This window comes from Triticum aestivum, chromosome 1D (genome assembly GCF_018294505.1).
Source record: "Triticum aestivum cultivar Chinese Spring chromosome 1D, IWGSC CS RefSeq v2.1, whole genome shotgun sequence".
NCBI classification, from domain to species: domain Eukaryota; kingdom Viridiplantae; phylum Streptophyta; class Magnoliopsida; order Poales; family Poaceae; genus Triticum; species Triticum aestivum.
In genome coordinates, this window is record NC_057796.1 from 467,075,823 (window position 1) to 467,095,485 (window position 19,663).

Genomic DNA, 19,663 nt, shown 5'->3' on the forward strand with positions numbered 1-19,663 from the left:
GACTTGCAGATCCCTAGCACCATTGGAGCCGCCGGTGACCGACCCGCCCCGAAGAACGGTCAGCAGCTAGGGGGCACTAGGCCAGGAAAAGGGAAGGGGGAGCGGAGCTCGTTCGGACCGGCGCACCCCTGTGTCGGTGACAGGTAGTCGGTCTACCCATCCCTCCACTAGCCTCCCCTGCGTTACCCCTGACACCCTACCATGGCCTCCGACAAGAACCATGCAAGGAAGAGGCGGCCACCCATCCGCCGGCAAGGGCCGACGGCACCCTGTCGCTGAAGAAGGCCTCCAGAGGAGCGCCAATCACCACCACACCACCTGCGCCTCCACACCCTGGCCAGGTCCAGCCAGTGCCCCGTCACCCCATCGGAGTAGAGCGAACACCTGCTGGAGCAGCACCACCTTAGAAGGGCCACCGGCCACCCTGCCGCCGCCAACGGCCACTACCAGCTGGATCTGATCAGGGGCTGCCAGATCCGCCGCCAGCACACCCCCGGGCCTCCAAATCTCATGAGCCGAGGTGGAGGGAGAGGAGGGGAGGAGGTGGCGCCGACAATCCACCAGGACGCCAGGAGGAGGGAGGAAGCCGGAGCAGAGGCCGGCCCGATGCCCGACGCCACCGAGCAGGGGTAGGCGCCCCGCGACGTCCGCCACCTGCGCGCGGGAGGAAGCAGCCCCGCCATCGCCTGCGCCACGCGGCCTTTGGCCAACGACGCTACCGGTGGCAGGGGCGGAGGGGGGACGGGGCGATTCTGGGGCGACAGCGCTAGGGTTGCCTCCCGGGGGCGCCTCGGGAGGGGGGGGGGGGGTGTCTGTAGTGGCTTGGGTCTGACCTCATTCAATTCATTTTCGAGGAAGGGCAGGCATCTCATTCCCGTCCGAGAGCCAAAAACCGATTCTCCTTAGTGTCCGAGTGCAGCTGTGCGGGGCGATGAGGGAGAAATTGGTAGCAATCCAGCCCAACCTAGCAACCATGGCAAGGGAGGGGGGGGGGGGTGAATCAAATCTACCTGTCTTCGTGTGTTTGCTTTTTTTTTGGACAGTTTAAGTTCTGTTCCAGACTTGGTGTGTTCTCATTCTTGTATTTCATTTTTGTTTATTAGTTCTGTCCTTTGGGCATTTCTCAGTTCCTTGCACTCTTCAATTTTGGAACTTCTTGTTATTATTCTTTTAAATCATTATTCATTCCTTAGTTTATTTTTAACATTAGACTTTTAAATCAGTATTAAATCTGAACTTTTTTTCAATACAAACTGTGTACTGTAGCTCTGAAACCGTAGCTCACATGGTTCAGTCTTCTATATAGTTTTCAATCATATAAATGTATTTCAGATCAACAATGAGCAGTTAGTTTTGTAGAACCACGTGAAGCAGAATCTCTTATTATTTTCAATGTTGTTGCTGGATAAGCAATGGTCAGCTCATCACTGTTTTTTTTAATTCATGTGGTTTTCAATTGTCATTATCTTTGTAGGAGATCATTTCTAAGCAACAGTTTGTTTCATTTAGTCTTTTTGTCCCTTTAGAGGATTTCTTCAGTTTTTTAGGTCAGTATTTACATATAGAGAAGGGAAGGCCAGGCAGGGGTAGCACTGCAAGTTCCACACTGCGCGCTCATGGTAGGATAGAAATGGGATTTGTTTTTGTAGGATGATTTATAGATGGGGGTTCGCTATATGCGATCAGGAGGATAGTTACATCGAGCAAGTGTGCCAGGTAGCAGATGAGGAGAGGGATGCACTGTCCCAGCACTTGATCGAAACTAGAGGTAAATTAACACGACTCTTAATGTATTTGTTTGAAATAATGCTTAACTATTTGTTTTCTTTTGTAATTCCCTCTTAGTAATTCCATCTTTCCTCTGTTGGGTTAGTCCACACCATGGTTGCAGAGGAGGACCAAGAAGTAGTAGCATCCAGATCATCAGGAGATAGAAGCAAGGACCAACGACAAAAAGCGGATCGAGGAAAGGAAAAACTGCATTGACAGCTAAGCTAGGGAGATCAGATCATATTGTCCTCTTGATTGAATCAATCTGCTATTCTTTTCTCTCTGCTATTAACTGTGCTTCAAGGTGCACTTCTCTTCTTAGTTGATTCCATTGGTACGGCGCTAATTAACGTCACTGGATATGCCTCAGTGATATGTTGAACTACTTGGGAAGAAACTAAGCTGGCGCCTATTAGCAACATGCAAAGCAAAACATTGCCTACTGACTGACTGGCTGTGTATATTGCTTTCACTGTTCGATCCTACATTCAATAGAATTGCATGATTTGGACAGTTAAGTTAGCAGCGCTACGCTACTATATGCTACCTTGATACGCTTAATAAACCCGGCTCTAGTCTCATCTAGTTTAAATCTTGATGTGAGCAGGTGGAAGGGAGACACCCTCATCCTGCTGCTGCTCGGCCTGGTGGCATCGAACTGCATGAATGCAGTAGGTTGCTGTTTATCTGGCAAAAAGATAAGTGTTGGCAACAAGCAAGCATTTATGAGGTTGAGAGAAGAACCAGTAATGTAGCTGCATGGAAACTAAGATTACCATTTGTAGTTTATATTGTTTCAGTCGCTTGCTGTAATCTGGAGGAAGAATTTGTGAACATAGTGGCAGTGAGTTAGTTGTTTATGGACATGTGTTTGGGCAGGAGCCATATGTGGCAGTGAGTTAGTTGTAATGGTTGCGCCTACTCTGCTTAGAGCAGAGCAGAGTGTTGATACTTAGAGAAGCAGAGGTTTTCTTTTGGCAGAGCAGAGCAGAGTGTTGATATGTAGATGTCTGCCTTGCCTTTCAGTAGCCCTCTGAAAGAGTTTTTTTTTTTCTTCTTTTGGCAATTTTGGAACTCTAACGTGAATAATAAGTAGATATCAATTAATTAACGCGGTCAGGCAAAGCAGTCCTCAGTTTGCAGCATCTTTTGTTGTGCAGTAGTATGGGCTGGTGCTGGATGATGGAAAGCTATGGAATATCCCCGGCCATGGTCAAAGCCCCTCCTCCAGCAAGCAATGAACAAGATCATGAAGGTAATAACCATGCTAACTGTAGCAAATCTATCTCTGTTGTAGTAAAAAATCTTATTTAATACTCCCTCTGTACAGAGATATAAGAGCATTATTTCTTTACGGAGGGAGTAAATGACATGCTTGTTTATTTTCTCTTTTGACAGTTAAACCCTGCTCTTTATGAGCTGTGGGAGAGAATAAGAAAGGGTCTTCAGTTGTATTCATCTGAACCCACCGTGCCATATCTGTCTTCACAGAACTACGGAGGGATGATCATCAATCAAATCATATGGTTTGTGGATGACACAAATGTCTATCAAGTTACCATTTCTTATTTTCAATCCAAGAACTGGTCAAGTATTTCTGAAGGTTTCCTGTATGGGCAGAATAGTCCCCAAGTCAAGGAGATGAGATGCATATCCATTCAGCCACAGCATGGAACTCGCTCCATTCAACTACGGTTGAAAAGAAAGAAAATGGTGATCAGGATACTAACCAAATACACTAAATAGGACTCTGCTCCAGCTGGTCTGTGATGTCCGAGTTAACAAGAGGCTGTACGGCACGCTTGACGCCCTCCTCGACCCACTCCAGCGACTCCCACCACCTCATCTGGACAAGGGGGACGCTGATGTTGCGCAGCCTCCGCGGCACGGTTCTCATCAGGAATGGGAGCCTCTTCAGCTTTGGACAGAAGGATATCTCCATGGTCTCGAGGGATGGGAATGTCACCTCGGGGTCGCAGAGGCTCGACAGCCCGGGAAGGCTCTGCAGCTCAAGGTATTTGAGGCAAGGGAAGCCATGGACCGGTGCTTGCCCCCTGTCTTCTTCCCCAGCACCGCCGTCCTTCTTCTTGGTCCGAACGATCTGTTTCATGCCGCCGCAGTTGTTCACCAGGATCCTCTCGAGGCAAGGCAGGTGCATGGCCCATGAAATGTGCCTAAGACTCTGGCAGTGCACGACTGCCGGGTAGGTCAGCCTCGGAAAAAGAGGCTCTGGGACCACTCTCTTCCAGATGATCCCCTTCAGGCTGCGCAGGCTGTCAAGCGTGAGCGATCTGAGCACGTCGAACTGGGAGACTGCTCCTTCCGTGCCGCTTCTCACCAGTATCTGCTGCATGCAGCACTTGTAGATCGTCAGGTCGTATAAGCTCGCTTGCACCGAGGAGCTCGAGAAGCAGCCATCCAGGAAGCAGAATGTTGGTGTCCCTGTCAGCCTGCTCAGATGGATGGATCTAACAGGGAGGCCGGGGAACTTGCCTAGCAGTTCGTATGCCGCGTCACCTTTGACCCCGATCTCCACAGCTTTCAAGTTATCCAGGAAGTCCAATTCTGGGAACAATGATAGAGTATAGTTTGCGTGTGTCGAGACCTGGGACGACAGGAGGTCAAGCACTTGCAGTTCCTGCAGCCTTGATATGGTGCCCTTTGGTACAGTGTGTATCGGGTTGCCTCTTAGGTATAGGAATTTGAGCTTGGTGAGGTGTCGAAGGTCCTTGGGCAACTCAGTGATGTAATTGTATGACAGGTTGAGGTACTCTAGATCTCCCAGAGCACAGACTGCTAAAGGCAGAACACGAATGTAGTTCTGACTCAAATCTAGGTATGTCAATGAAGTGAAGAGGTAAATATTTCCAAGTGCCTTCTCGTTGAACTTATTAGCTTGAAGAAGCAGTGTTGTCCTGAGTTCTGTGGAACCAGAACCAAGAAAACACTTGGATCTGACACTGCAGCCCATACTATTTTCATTCACGCCACCACCAAGATATGGAAGCTCTTCCAGTCCGTTGCCCATCATTGACAGATACTCCACTCTGTTCCAAGGGATGCACTTTCTAGACGCAGTTTTGCCGATCGCTGCGTGAACGACCCATTTGTTATTGTTTTCACCGCAACCGCAAGATATCCATATCGCCATATCACGGATCACATCATGCATTTTGAGGTGCTTACTACTGTCCTCAGTACCTTCCAGCAAAGATGCAGCTTGCAGGTGACCTATTATGTTGTAGCCTTCACTGTAAGAAGTCTGCATGTCGCATTTATTAAGCAGACCTAAGCCCATCCAACACTGGATCAGATCGTCTTTAGCAATAGGAGAATCTTCTGGCCATGGAGAGCAAACCAGGAAACAACGTCTCATGGTATCATTCCCTAAGCTATCATAGCTAAGTTTTAACTTGAAGTAAATTGTGTTCTCCACAGACGTGGGATCATCCGCATCGTGGCCAGATCGTCGCAGTAGACGAATAGCTGTTTCCCATTCACCTGGATCTTTCTTTGGATGCATTGCCTTTCCGGTAGCTATCAACGCCAGGGGCAGGCCCTTTAGCTCCTTCACAAGCTCTCTTGAAAGGGCTCCAAGAGGATGTGTGATACCAGCTGCTTGCAAGTCCAACCGTTCCCAGAGGTCATCCAGCAGTACAAGAAAACTCCTCCTGCTCAGCAAGTCAGAAATGATATTGGCTTGAGACTCTTTCCTTAAGCTGAGTTTCTTTACTATTTCAGCTTGGATTTTCTCCACTGAACAATCTTTTGAGGCTGTAACAAAAATAACAACATCGAAGAAAGAGTCTCCTAGAAATGAGTTGTTGATCTTCTTCAGAAGATGAGTCTTTCCCACTCCACCTAGACCCCATATCCCAATCATTCCAACCGGAGAATTCCTAATGCACCTGGCAGCCTCCTGCATATTATGCTCTTCACTGGGCAATCCACTGGATGAGACAGGCATTTCTCGGACTGATGGTGGCAGTGGCTGGATTGCGACAACACTAGTGTCAATCTTGGCATACTCTTGGGCTTTCAGAAGCTCCTTTTCAGCACTCTTGCTGATTTTGTAGTTTGACCAGCAATTCAGAGAGATGCACCCAAAAACTTGGCATCTCTCGTCATACACCTGCCTAATTGCTTCTTCATCAGACTTGATGGCGTTCACATTTTCAAGCCACTTCCGCACTTCATTCTTTGCTGTCCTGCCATTTCTCTCGGCAATCTCAATCTCATACCGGACATCGTTGCCCTTGGCGATCAAACCCTCGGCTGCTTCTTTGAGATGCTTCACGTTTCTGCTAGCCGTGAAGGGGTACATTACATGCTTGAAGACGATATGGTAAATTGGAGTAATCAGAGTGTTGACTATATATGCCAACCACATATGCCATTGTTGTAAGCCTGTAAGCAGCACAAGAAAATAAAACGCCCTTGAGGAAGCTCTGCAAGGCAAATAATATTTCTGTTAACTAGTGGTTCCTAGTGTGCATGCAGTAGGACATATAGATGGTAAGAGCCAGAGGATGTCAATGTGTTGAAGAACATGTATGGTACCTTCTCTTTTCGACTAAGCAAGTTTCGAAGAAGCGATGAAGTACAAAAATTCTTGTGATATGCTGCACGAAGATGAGCCTTGGAGGTCAATCTCGGTATGTTCTTCACAGTGGCCAACAGTGAACACGGTTATCAGACACAGAAAGTGCCCGAGTTGCTACTTTTTAGTAGGGTGGAGGAAAATCTGCAGTTATAAAGAAAAAATATATTAATAATGACATAAACATGCTCTATCTTTTGTGGGTAGGAATAGGGTAAAGAATCCTAGGATTTTAATCAGAGACATGAGTTTCAGGGATGAATAGTTTGTTCCTTTTTAGAAAAATAAATGGCTCTCAAGTGGGTAATCGAGTTGCTAGTCAAATTCAGTCTATTGTAGAGGCCCTCAAGTTTGTGTATCATTACTGCTACTTCCTCTTTGGCAAAAACTGGATTGTGCCTGGTGGATTTCTATTTTATTTGCTGTCGAATCTTTTTGCATAAGAAGAAAGAGCGCCGAATCTTTTACACAAGCACCGCATGCATTCGCATCGACCGACCGATAACAAGAAGGAAAAAAAATCTAAGAATCTGAAATTAAACGGCAAATGAAAAGAAAAAGGGAAACTGAATTGCCAGGTGGTCTTGTCTTGTGTGTAGCAACTGCTTCCTGCAGCCCTGAGCTCTGATCCTCCTGCCAATTGGCATGTCATAAGGATGATAAAGAGTTGCGCTGCGGCAAACCAAGCAATCACAATCAGGTAGTAACTTGAGAAGATCCAAAGCGTCGCCATGACCTCCAGTTGATGTTGTTTGACCACCCTGGGATGATGCAGATATCCCAGAATGCCCAAAATGTCCCCAACCAGAAACCACGGTCTGCAAATTCAGGTGACACTTGCGCATGCTTGCTACCATTCATCACAGACATAGTTTTAATTAGCGCCCTATCTAGTTCATCCGCTATATATATATATCTTCTGTCCGGGTCAACTATACAGAGTGGCACACACACAGAGGCAGACAGTACCCCGGATTTGCAGACAGGAGACACAGAGAAGTGACTGATGCCTGCCGCACGCGGATGGAGCAGTCGGGTTCAAGCTCGCTCGCCCGAGGCTTCACCCAGCCAGATCCGCTCGCTCGCTCGAGCAGCTGCTGCGGGGTCGGGTGTCGTTCTAGACAAGGGCCAGCGGGCAGTGAACCTGCGCTGAGCGCTTGCCCGCCGATGGTGCTGCACTGCAAAATGGCAAATCCACCAAACCGCAGATGGGCTCGCCGGTGGTGCTGCAGCAGAATAAGCGCGTCTGCAGCAGCAATGTGAACGACGGCGTGGCAGAGGAATCTTCCTCCCTACTTCGTACCGAGCGACAAGGATGGGTGTCCAGCGTCTCCACCCAGCACGCGCTCCCTCCATACACGCCGAGCTTATCCACGAGATTCCGTCACGAGATTCCCTCAACCTGTCATCTTTGTATATAAACCCTCTTTTTCGTCTGAAATGAAAAGGCAGTGCTCCTGCCGGTTCCTCGAAAAAAAGAAAAAGTTCTTTGTCTCCCACCACTCTTTTTTTTATTTCTTTTGATGAAAGGAGGAAAACACTTGCCATTTTTATTGATTAAGAAGAGAGTGAAAATTGCCCCGTTAATTTACGGAAAACCAGACTAAAACCGATACAATCCTACTCCACATGACATTGGTACCACCGACCAACCTGGCCACCTACATGAAACACATAGCTGCAATGAAGAAAGACATCTGCCCAGGAGTCGTCGCACGCGTCATCGTCATCACCGGTTGCCCCCAAACGGGCGACTTCGACTTCACCGTAGAGCTCCATCATCGAAGCCAACCTGCAAACACCTACATAGAAGCCACGACGGCACATGCCAACAAAAGGCCACACGTGCGAGCAACCGACGGCTCCGACTTTGATGAAGAGCGTTGCAAGGAAAATATGCAAGACTTGTGCCGACTGTGCGCTCCACAACCGACCACCGAGTGTATGTCATCGTCGCCACCTGGACTCGATCCACTGTAGCTCCGACTACTTCAGAGCAACCAAGCAACCCACGGAAGAGCACCTCGGGCACGCCGGGGAGAACCAACTACCGAAGTCCACGCCGCGACCCAAGCTCCTCTTGATGCCATCATCGTTGCCATAACAGAAACCAACGCCCCGCCTCAGCAAACTACGTGGCCAAGATGCCATGATCCACCGGTCTCTAGTCGTGGCCGGCTCCGAGACGATTGAAGGAAATATGCCCTAGAGGCAATAATAAAGTTGTTATTTATATTTCATTATATCATGATAAATGTTTATTATTCATGCTAGAATTGTATTAACCGGAAACTTAGTACATGTGTGAATACATAGACAAACAGAGTATCCCTAGTATGCCTCTACTTGACTAGCTCGTTAATTAAAGATGGTTAAGTTTCCTAGCCATAGACATGTGTTGTCATTTGATCAACGAGATCACATCATTAGAGAATGATGTGATGGACAAGACCCATCCGTTAGCTTAGCATAATGATCGTTAAGTTTTATTGCTATTGCTTTCTTCATGACTTATACATATCCCTCTGACTATGAGATTATGCAACTCCCGAATACCGGAGGAACACCTTGTGTGCTATCAAACGTCACAACGTAACTGGGTGATTATAAAGATGCTCTACAGCTGTCTCCGAAGGTGTTTGTTGGGTTGGCATAGATCCAGATTAGGATTTGTCACTCTGTGTATCGGAGAGGTATCTCTGGGCCCTCTCGGTAATGCACATCACTATAAGCCTTGCAAGCAATGTGACTAATGAGTTAGTTGCGGGATGATGCATTACGGGACGAGTAAAGAGACTTGCCGGTAACGAGATTGAACTAGGTATGATGATACCGACGATCGAATCTCGGGCAAGTAACATACCGATGACAAAGGGAATGACGTATGTTGTTATGCGGTTTGACCGATAAAGATCTTTGAGGGAGTCCTGGATTAAGGGGTCCTGGGGCGTCCGGCCTATATGGCATGGGCCGGACTGATGGGCTATGAAGATACAAGACAAAAGACCTCTTCCCGTGTCCGGATGAGACTATCCTTTGCGTGGATGGCAAGCTTGGCGTTCGGATATGTAGATTCCTTTCTCTGTAACCGACTTTGTACGACCCTAGTCCCCTCCGGTGTCTATATAAACTGGAGGGTTTAGTCCGTAGAGGCAATCACAATCATACAGGCTAGACATCTAGGGTTTAGCCATTACGATCTCGTGGTAGATCAACTCTGGTAATCCTCATATTCATCAAGATTAACCAAACAGGAAGTAGGGTATTACCTCCATCAAGAGGGACTGTGAAGGAACTATGTCCTAGAGGCAATAATAAAGTTGTTATTTATATTTCCTTATATCATTATAAAGGTTTATTATTCATGCTAGAATTGTATTAACCGGAAACTTAGTACATGTGTGAATACATAGACAAACAAAGTGTCACTAGTATGCCTCTACTTGACTAGCTCGTTGAATCAAAGATGGTTAAGTTTCCTAGCCATAGAGATGAGTTGTCATTTGATTAACGGGATCACATCATTAAAGAATGATGTGATTGACTTGACCCATTCCGTTAGCTTAGCATACGATCATTTAGTATATTGCTATTGCTTTCTTCATGACTTATACATGTTCCTATGACTATGAGATTATGCAACTCCCGAATACCGGAGGAACACTTTATGTGCTACCAAACGTCACAACGTAACTGGGTGATTATAAAGGTGCTCTACAGGTGTCTCCGATGGTACTTGTTGAGTTGGCATATATCAAGATTAGGATTTGTCACTCCGATTGTCAGAGGGGTATCTCTGGGCCCTCTCGGTAATGCACATCACTATAAGCCTTGCAAGCAATGCAACTAATGACTTAGTTGCGGGATGATGTATTACGGTATGAGTAGAGACTTGCCGGTAACGAGACTGAACTAGGTATTGAGATACCGACGATCGAATCTCGGGCAAGTAACATACCGATGACAAAGGGAACAACGTATGTTGTTATGCGGTTTGACCGATAAAGATCTTCGTAGAATATGTAGGAGCCAATATGAGTATCCAGGTTCCGCTATTGGTTATTGACCGGAAACGAGTCTCGGTCATGTCTACATAGTTCTCGAACCCGTAGGGTCCGCACGCTTAACCACTAGTAGAAAAAGGGTCAAATGTCAAGCACATTAGTGCCGGTTCCAACGGCTAGCCAGCCGCTTTCATTAGTACCGGTTCGTGGCCGACCTTTAGCACCGGTTCGTGCCACGGACCGGTACTAAAGTGAGTGGTGGCAGGATGTTGTCAGTCCGGGGCCCCTCCAGCACCTTTAGTACCGGTTCATGGCACGAACCGGTGCTAAAGGTCGTCCTACATAAGCCCTTCGTCCACCCGAGCTCGCTCTGTTCTTCCCCTTTCCCCTCTCCTCTCTGTTCTTCCCCTCTTCCTCTCGAGCTCATCACACATTTTGCCCAAAATTTGTCAAGATTTGAAGGCCCCCATCCATTCAAATGATCACAAAGGTTAGCAACTTTGTCCTTTCATCTCTCATTGCTAGATTAGCTCTTGCAATGCTTTGTATAGTGATTAATTTATGAGTTTAGTAATTTGGTAGAAAATATATGTGCTAGTATTTGATTTATATGCAATTTGTGGTCAAAACTAACACTTAGTTTGCATATGTAGGTGTGGTTTACTTAGTGCCTTCTAAATCTCCGTCGTAACCACAGTCGATCGCCCGCACCGTTCCGTCGCCGGCACCACCTTGTGGTGAGCCTCTTGTTCATGAATGTTTTACATTACCAAATTGATGTTTGTGTGATTTGGATATATAGTTACTCGTATAATTATCTTACCCGTACGTTGTTTGTTATACATAGTGCCATGGTTTTGATATCCGTCCCCGTCGGCCCTCGTCCTTGTTATGATTCGGATGTGGTATATTCTCTTTTAAAACTAGTTGTTGCATTTCGTGTTTATGACAAATTATGCCCATCAAGTTGACATAGATATTTTTGTCTAGGAGGTTTGTGAACCGGAAATTCCAACCGACCCTATTGTCGAGAGGTTAAATTTAGTTGAAAGAGAAAACGAGTATTTGAAAGAAAAATTGAAAAGAATTGAGGGGGAGAAGATGGAATTGGAGTTGCATGTTGCCGATGTCGTCGATGATCACAAGATCAAGATGGAGAAAATGCGCTTGAAGATTAGAAAGATTAGAAAATATGCCATTGATAGTGAGGCTTGGTATCATTATGCTGTTGGATCAATTGTTACCTTAGTTGCGATCTTGATCGCATTTGTTGTTGCATTTAAATTCTTTAGTTAGAGAGTTATTTGTTTGTTGCATTTAAGTCTTGTATGAACTTTATGTATGAACTTGTATTAATTTGGTCTATTCGGTGTTGTGTAATGAAGATGAGCCGACAATGGATGTACGATGACCGATGCTCTCCCGAGTTCATTAATGGCGTGCAAACTTTTCTGCTTGCGGCTGAGGCAAACAAGCGGGCGGATGGTTTTATGCCTTGTCCATGTTTAGTCTGTAAGAATGATCACAATTACTCTACGTCAAGAACCATTCACGTCCACCTGTTTAAGTCCGGTTTCATGCCCCACTATAATGTTTGGACCAAGCACGGAGAAAGAGGGGTTATGATGGAAGACAATGAAGAAGAAGAGGACGACGACAACTATCCTGGCCATGGGTTCCCTGAATACGATGATACAACAATGGGGGAAGAAGCTGAGCCGGCAATGCGGGAAGAAGCTGAAGAAGAGGCATCAGATGAGCCCGCTGATGATCTAGGTCGGGCCATTGCCGATGCAAAGAGAAACTGCGCAAGTGATTTGGAGAAGAAGAAGTTGCAGCGCATGTTAGAGGATCACAAGAAATTGTTGTACCCGAATTGCGAAGCTGACAAGAAAAAGTTGGGCACCACACTGGAATTGCTGCAATGGAAGGCAGAGAATGGTGTATCTGACAAGGGATTTGGAAAGTTGCTGGTAATGATAAAGAATATGCTTCCAAAGGACAACGAATTGCCCGAGAGTACGTACGAAGCAAAGAAGGCTGTCTGCCCTCTAGGGTTAGAGGTGCAGAAGATACATGCATGCCCTAATGACTGCATCCTCTACCGCGGTGAGTACGAGGATTTGAACGCTTGCCCGGTATGCGGTGCATTGCGCTATAAGATCAGGCGCGATGACCCTGGTGATGTCGAGGGCGAGCGCCCCAGGAAGAAGATTCCTGCCAAGGTGATGTGGTATGCTCCTATAATACCACGGTTGAAACGTTTGTTCCAAAACAAAGAGCATGCCAAGGCGATGCGATGGCACAGAGAAGACCGTAAGAAAGACGGAAAGTTGAGAGTACCCGCTGACGGGTCGCAGTGGAGAAAAATTGAGAGAAAGTACGGGAAGGAGTTTGCAGATGACGCAAGGAACGTATGGTTTGGTCTAAGCGCAGATGGCATTAATCCTTTTGGGGAGCAGAGCAGCAACCATAGCACCTGGCCTGTGACTCTATGTTTGTATAACCTTCCTCCTTGGTTGTGCATGAAGCGGAAGTTCATTATGATGCCAGTGCTCATCCAAGGCCCTAAGCAACCCGGCAACGACATTGATGTGTACCTAAGGCCATTAGTTGAAGAACTCTTACAGCTGTGGAATGGAACAGGTGTACGTGCGTGGGATGAGCACATGGGGGAAGAATTTGACCTAAAGGCCTTGCTGTTCGTGACCATCAATGATTGGCCTGCTCTCAGTAACCTTTCAGGACAGACAAACAAGGGATACCGCGCATGCACGCACTGTTTGGATGATACCGACAGTATATATTTGGACAATTGTAGGAAGAATGTGTACCTGGGACATCGTCGATTTCTTCCGAGCAGGCATCCCGTAAGAAAGAAAGGCAAGCATTTCAAAGGTGAGGCGGATCACCGGACGAAGCCTCGCCACCGTACTGGTGCTGATGTACATGATATGGTCAAGGATTTGAAGGTAGTCTTTGGAAAGGGTCCTGGCGGACAACCTGTTCCGAATGACGCTGACGGACGCGCACCCATGTGGAAGAAGAAATCTATATTTTGGGACCTGCCCTATTGGAAAGATCTAGAGGTCCGCTCTGCAATCGACGTGATGCACGTGACGAAGAATCTTTGCGTGACCCTGCTTGGCTTCTTGGGCGTGTATGGGAAGACAAAAGATACACCTGAGGCACGGGAGGACCAGCAACGTATGCATGGAAAAGACGGCATACATCAGGGTCATGCCAGCTACGCTCTTACCAAAGAAGAGAAGGAAATCTTCTTTGAATGCCTGCTCAGTATTAAGGTACCGTCTGGCTTCTCGTCGAATATAAAGGGAATAATAAACATGGCAGAGAAAAAGTTCCAGAACCTAAAGTCTCATGACTGCCACGTGATTATGACGCAACTGCTTCCGGTTGCATTGAGGGGGCTTCTACCGGATAACGTTCGATTAGCCATTGTGAAGCTATGTGCATTCCTCAATGCAATCTCTCAGAAGGTAATCGATCCAGAAATCATACCAAGGTTAGAGAATGATTTGGTGCAATGTCTTGTCAGTTTCGAGTTGGTGTTCCCACCATCCTTCTTCAACATCATGACGCACGTCCTAGTTCACCTATGCGAAGAGATTAGCGTTTTGGGTCCTGTATTTCTACACAATATGTTCCCCTTTGAGAGGTTCATGGGAGTCTTAAAGAAATATGTTCATAACCGTGCTAGGCCAGAAGGAAGCATCTCCAAGGGCCATGAAAATGAGGAGGTCATTGAGTTTTGTATTGACTTTATTCCTGACCTTAAGCCGATTGGTGTTCCTGAATCGCGGCATAAGGGCAGACTGGATGGAAAAGGCACGCTAGGAGGGAATCAAAAAATATGTATGGACGGACATTCTCTCACTGAAGCACACTACACAGTTATACAGAATTCCGCCTTGGTGGCTCCGTATATGGACGAACACAAGAATTTTCTACGCTCCAAACACCCGGAGCGGTCTGATGACTGGATTACACGTGAACAAACCAGGAGTTTCGCCGGCTGGTTGCAGACACGTACCATGCATGACGCCTCTATTGAAGATGACCTGTACTCGCTGTCCCAGTTACCATCTTCGAATATAATGACTTTCAAAGGGTACGAGATAAATGGTAATACATTTTACACGATCGCCCAAGATAAGAAGAGCACCAACCAAAACAGTGGTGTCCGCTTTGATGCAACAACCAAGACGGGAAAGGAAACATATTATGGTTACATAGAGGAGATATGGGAACTTGACTATGGACGTGATTTGAAGGTCCCTTTGTTTCGGTGCAAATGGGTCAATATGACACGATATGGGGTAACGGAAGACCCGCAGTATGGAATGACAACAGTGGATCTCAACAATCTTGCGTATGCAGACGAACCATTCGTCCTAGCTAATGATGTGGCACAGGTTTTCTATGTGAAGGATATGTCTACCAAGCCGAGAAAAAGAAAAGATAAGGAAGCGAATGCATCATACGATGAGCCAAAGCGCCACATAGTTCTTTCTGGGAAGAGAAACATCGTGGGAGTGGATGACAAGACAGACATGTCAGAAGATTATGAAAAGTTTGATGAAATTGCTCCATTCACAGTGAATATTGACCCGAGCATCCAGTTAAATGATGAAGATTTTCCATGGCTACGGCGCAAAGGGACATACGCGAAGAAAAAGTTTCACACCCAAAGATCTGGGATGTGATCGGCTTCACTATCATCACTTTCTTCTGTGTTTCACACCCAGGAGGGAATCTCTGTAATAGTTAGGGTAGTTATGTGTTTTGGCATTTGAAACGCGAAGAAATTTTATGTGCAAACAAATTCTTTCATGCATTTACTGATTTTTTCAGCTAAATGACCCTGAAATTGAAAAGCATTTCAAATGAACTCAGAAAAGGTTGAAAGTTGGCATGGTATCATAATTTCACCCACATAGCATGTGCAAAAAAGTAGAGAGGGTTACCGCAAAAACTGGATGCACTTCGTGTATAAAATGGACAATCTCTTTCGAAGTATCAGGGTTTCGGACGAAAACTCATCCGTTACAAAGGGATTTCATTTTTTAAATAACCTAAGCATTACCAAATTGAATATAATGATAAAACACACTAATATTAAACATAAGAAAAAAGAATCACTGAAAATCTATTTTCAAAGTTAAGTTATTCACAAACTAGTGATTCACACAAATTTCAAATAATTCAAAATGTAAACTATTCAAATTTGTAAACTACCGGCACTAACAGAAAGTTTGTAATTTTTTGTACCTAAAGCAAAAATATTCCCAAAGAAACTCTAAATACAGCAAAAAACAACTCAAAAATAAATAAACCAAAAATAAATAAAGCAAAAAAATAAGAAAATAAAAAAGCCCACCTACTGGGCCAGAGCGGCCTGCATACGACTAGAAACCCAACCTGTAGTTGGGCCAGGATGCAGGCCCGCAAGCCCAGTAGGCCCACAGGCAGAGTAGGAGAGGTAGGCCCAGAAGGCCTGCTATTGAGAGGAGCTCAATGCAGTGCCCGCGTCGGGGCTTATAAACTGGTCCTGGCGCTCCTCAACTAGCGAGGTGGGACTAAACTTCTGCGCCCCTCGCCTGGCAGCGCACACCCTTTAGTACCGGGTGGTGGCACCAACCGGTACTAAAGGGTGGGCCTTTAGTACCGGTTGGTGCCACCACCCGGTACTAAAGGTGGGCGCTTCCCGCCGCTTGGCCTGGCCAAAATCGACCTTTAGTACCGGTTGGTGGCTCCAACCGGTACTAAAGGACCATCCTATATAAGAAACACTTACGAAAATTTCGTCAGTTTCCTCCCACTTCTCTCTGCTTCATCGCCGCCGCCCCGTCCCGCGCCGTCGCCGCCGCCGTCGCGCCGTCCCCGTCGACTCCGCGCCGCCCCCGTCCTCGTCGCGCCGTCCGCGTCGCCGGCCCGTCCCCATCCCTGCACCGGCCCGCGTCCCCGTCCCCGCACCGGCCCGCGTCGCCGCCCGTCGCCGTGCCTCGACCTCGCCCGCGCTGTGAGCCTCTGTCCCCCTCTCCTCTCCCTCCAATCGAAGCCGCCGCGCGCCGCGGCGCCGTCGCCTTGGCTCGCCGTCGCCGTCGCCTGCACACACAACACATACACACACATACACACACACCATACACACACATACACAATTTTTGTTCTGTTTTTAGTTTTTCTGTTTTTAGTTTTTAGTTTTTCTGTTATTAGTTATTAGTTTTTAGTTTTTTCAGTTTTTTCTGTATTAATGTTATAGAAATGTTAGTTATATAGAAATGTTAGTTATATATAGAAATGTTAGTTTTTTCTGTATTAATGTTATAGAAATGTTTGTTATATAGAAATGTTAAAGAAAATTAGTTATACAATTTTAGTTATAGAAATGTTAGAAATGTTAGTTTTAGATATGGTCGATGTTTTTTAGTTTATTATATTTTTAGTTATAAAATTTAGAATTTGCATATAAGAAATCACAATCCAATCATTTAAAAAATGTTACTTTACTTTTGCGGCATATAGTATTTGTTGTCGACGATGCCCGGCCCGCATCCTCGCCGTCGACCCGTTCGCGACGACGTCCTGCTTCAGAGGACCCATGTCCGGGATTGGGCTCCGCCGGGCTGGCACTGGGAGGTGCTACCTGGAGGGGCGCGACGCTTGGTGAGGAACCCGGCCTCGGGTCCCGTCGTCGACCCTGATCTCCTTTGGTGGCGTTCGCGTGGGCCACATTCGGTGCAGAGGGAGCCGGCCCCGCCGGAGGTGGTGCGTCGTCGTGTCAGGGAGGAGGACGAGCACGTCCATCGCTACATGGCTGCTATGGACGTCAGGTTCTCCAATACCTGGCAGGTTCTTTGGGCAGATGACCGGAGATATGATCCTGTGATGGTTCCTTGTCTTTGGGTGTCCACCGCCCGCGCCCCAGGAACCGCGAGTGGCCTAGATTCTTCTATAGTATTCGATCTTTATTAGCTACCTAGCCAGTGATGTATTCGAGATTATATATTATTTGAGACGATGTATTCGAGATTATATATTATTCGAGACGATGTATTCGAGATTATATATTATTCGAGACGATGTATTCGAGATTATATATTATTCGAGACGATGCATATTATGTACTATATGATTCAGTTTTTCCTTATTGATTGCATCCATGCATTGTAATTTGAATACTAAATTGTTTTATATTTCTTCTGTATTAGTTAAATAAAAGCTATGGCGGACAATACCGGCAGAGAGGGAGAAGAGGCCCTGTTCGAGATCATACGCAGCCCTAGCAGGCCAGATGATCTGAATGAAGCAAATGACGGCTCCCAATATCTGAACAATACCGGGGAGGGTGATGATAAGATATTCGATCTCGACGACCGAGCTGATGAAGTCATGAACTATGATTATGATTATGATGACGCAGACAATGATTATGATGACGAATACAATGTTGATCTTGAAATAACAAAGACTACCGGCGAGGTATATTTATATAAGCAGGCATCTAGTGATCATCACATGTTTTTTTATTTGAAGATATATTAACGAATCGATCTTTCTTCTTTCAGCCCTCCGGATCGAGCAAATCTGCTTCTACAGACAGCAGGACAAAGCGCGGCCCGAGCAAAAAGTTGAAGGAGGGTGTAAAGTACAACATCGATTCCATCAAAGCTAGTGGCGAACCCCTCACGCCTAAGAACATTGCGAGCAAGTTCGTTCGTCAGTGCGGAGTTCTTGTGAAGGACCAACTCCCGATCTCCATTCAAGAATGGAAAGAGCCAAAAACTAAACGCCCAGATGTTACTTGGGTCGACGACAGAGCAAAACAAAAGCTTTGGGAATCTCTGATGGAACATTTCACCCTACCAGATTATTTCACTGATGCAGATGTGCAGAAAGTCAAGGACGCTGCTCTTAAGAAGATGGCAATTGCATTCAACACCCACAAGAAAACTGTATGGGCCAACTACCTCGCTGCAGAAAGGAAGACTCCAGAATTCAAGGGAACACTGGAGAAGCAAAGAGAACACTGGCCCGCTTTCGTGAAATTCAAGGAATCAGAATTATCTAAGGAACGGTCGAGAAAAAACAAGGCCAATGCCGCAAAAAAGACGCAGTTCCATAGGCTGGGTCCAGGTGGCTACGCGGTGGCAATGCCTAAGTGGGATAAGTCTGAGCAAGAGATGGAGGATGCAGGGGTCACTCCGGTTACTAGGAGCTGGCCCCCAGGTGCAGAACTTGGTTCTATGCGCATGGGGGGGCGTTGGACCCGAAGACAGGCCTGGTTTCGAAGAAGGCAAGTCTAAACGGAGCAGAACAAAAGTTACTTGACGCAATAGAAGATGCTCGAAAGGGGGTGTTCACGCCCAACAGAGAGAACGACGAGCTTACGCGCGCCCTGGGAAATCCTGAACACCCGGGAAGAACACGAGGCAAGGGCGTTATTCCCTGGTATGAGGGCTTTTCGGAATGGAACGACGACTACAGGACCCGTGCAAGAAAGAAGATGGAGGAGGAGAAGAAGAGGAAGCTGGAGGAGGAGCAGAGGAAGCAGGACGCGGAACGCCTTCAAGGCCTAGAAGCAAGGCACGCGGACTTGGCACTCAAATTCCAGCAGCAGCAGCAGCAGATCGACTCACTTAGCCAGGAAAGGGGGTCTCAGCAGCGGCAGCAGCAAGCGGATGATCATCCAGCATTGGATAGCACCGTCCCATCCATGCCGAGAAGCAGCGTTGGTTCCGCCCCGGGCGACGCACTGCTGGATACATACCCTGTGGATGACATCATAGAGAACACTAACTGTGAGCTACACTTCAAAATGAAGAACATATCCATGAAGGTGGCGAACGCCGTTGCTTTTACAATTACCCCCGAAGCAACCTTCCATTGCGCCCCGATTCCAGCGGGCTATGCTCGTGTCTTGGTTGATGAGGTGGTGGGCCCATATTCGGGGCTAGAGCTTGACATTCCTGGAGGTGACGACGAGCAAACACTGGGAGAGGCCATACATCGTTTCATCCTATGGAAAAAGGATTGCATCATCTTTCGAAGTCCACCGACACCGCGTCTGCCGACTCCTCCTCGAAGTCCGCCACCGTGTCAGCAGACTCCCGCTCCTCCAAGTCCACGAACGCGTGAGCAGACTCCTGCTTCAAGTCCGGCACAGCGTCAGGCCACTCCTCCTGTTTCAAGTCTGACACCGTGTCAGGCCACACCTCCTGCTTCAAGTCCGGCACAGCGTCAGGCCACACCTCCTGCTTCAAGT

At 46.9% G+C, this 19,663-nt stretch overlaps 1 long non-coding RNA gene across 1 annotated transcript; it reads left to right on the forward strand.

The window, feature by feature from the left end:
• The first annotated feature begins 1,013 nt into the window (after positions 1-1,013).
• Positions 1,014-7,686, forward strand: LOC123183026 (uncharacterized). The gene is made up of 3 exons (XR_006492398.1): positions 1,014-1,768; positions 1,874-3,025; positions 3,169-7,686. It is a non-coding gene; the product is annotated as an uncharacterized lncRNA (long non-coding RNA).
• Positions 7,687-19,663: the final 11,977 nt, after the last annotated feature.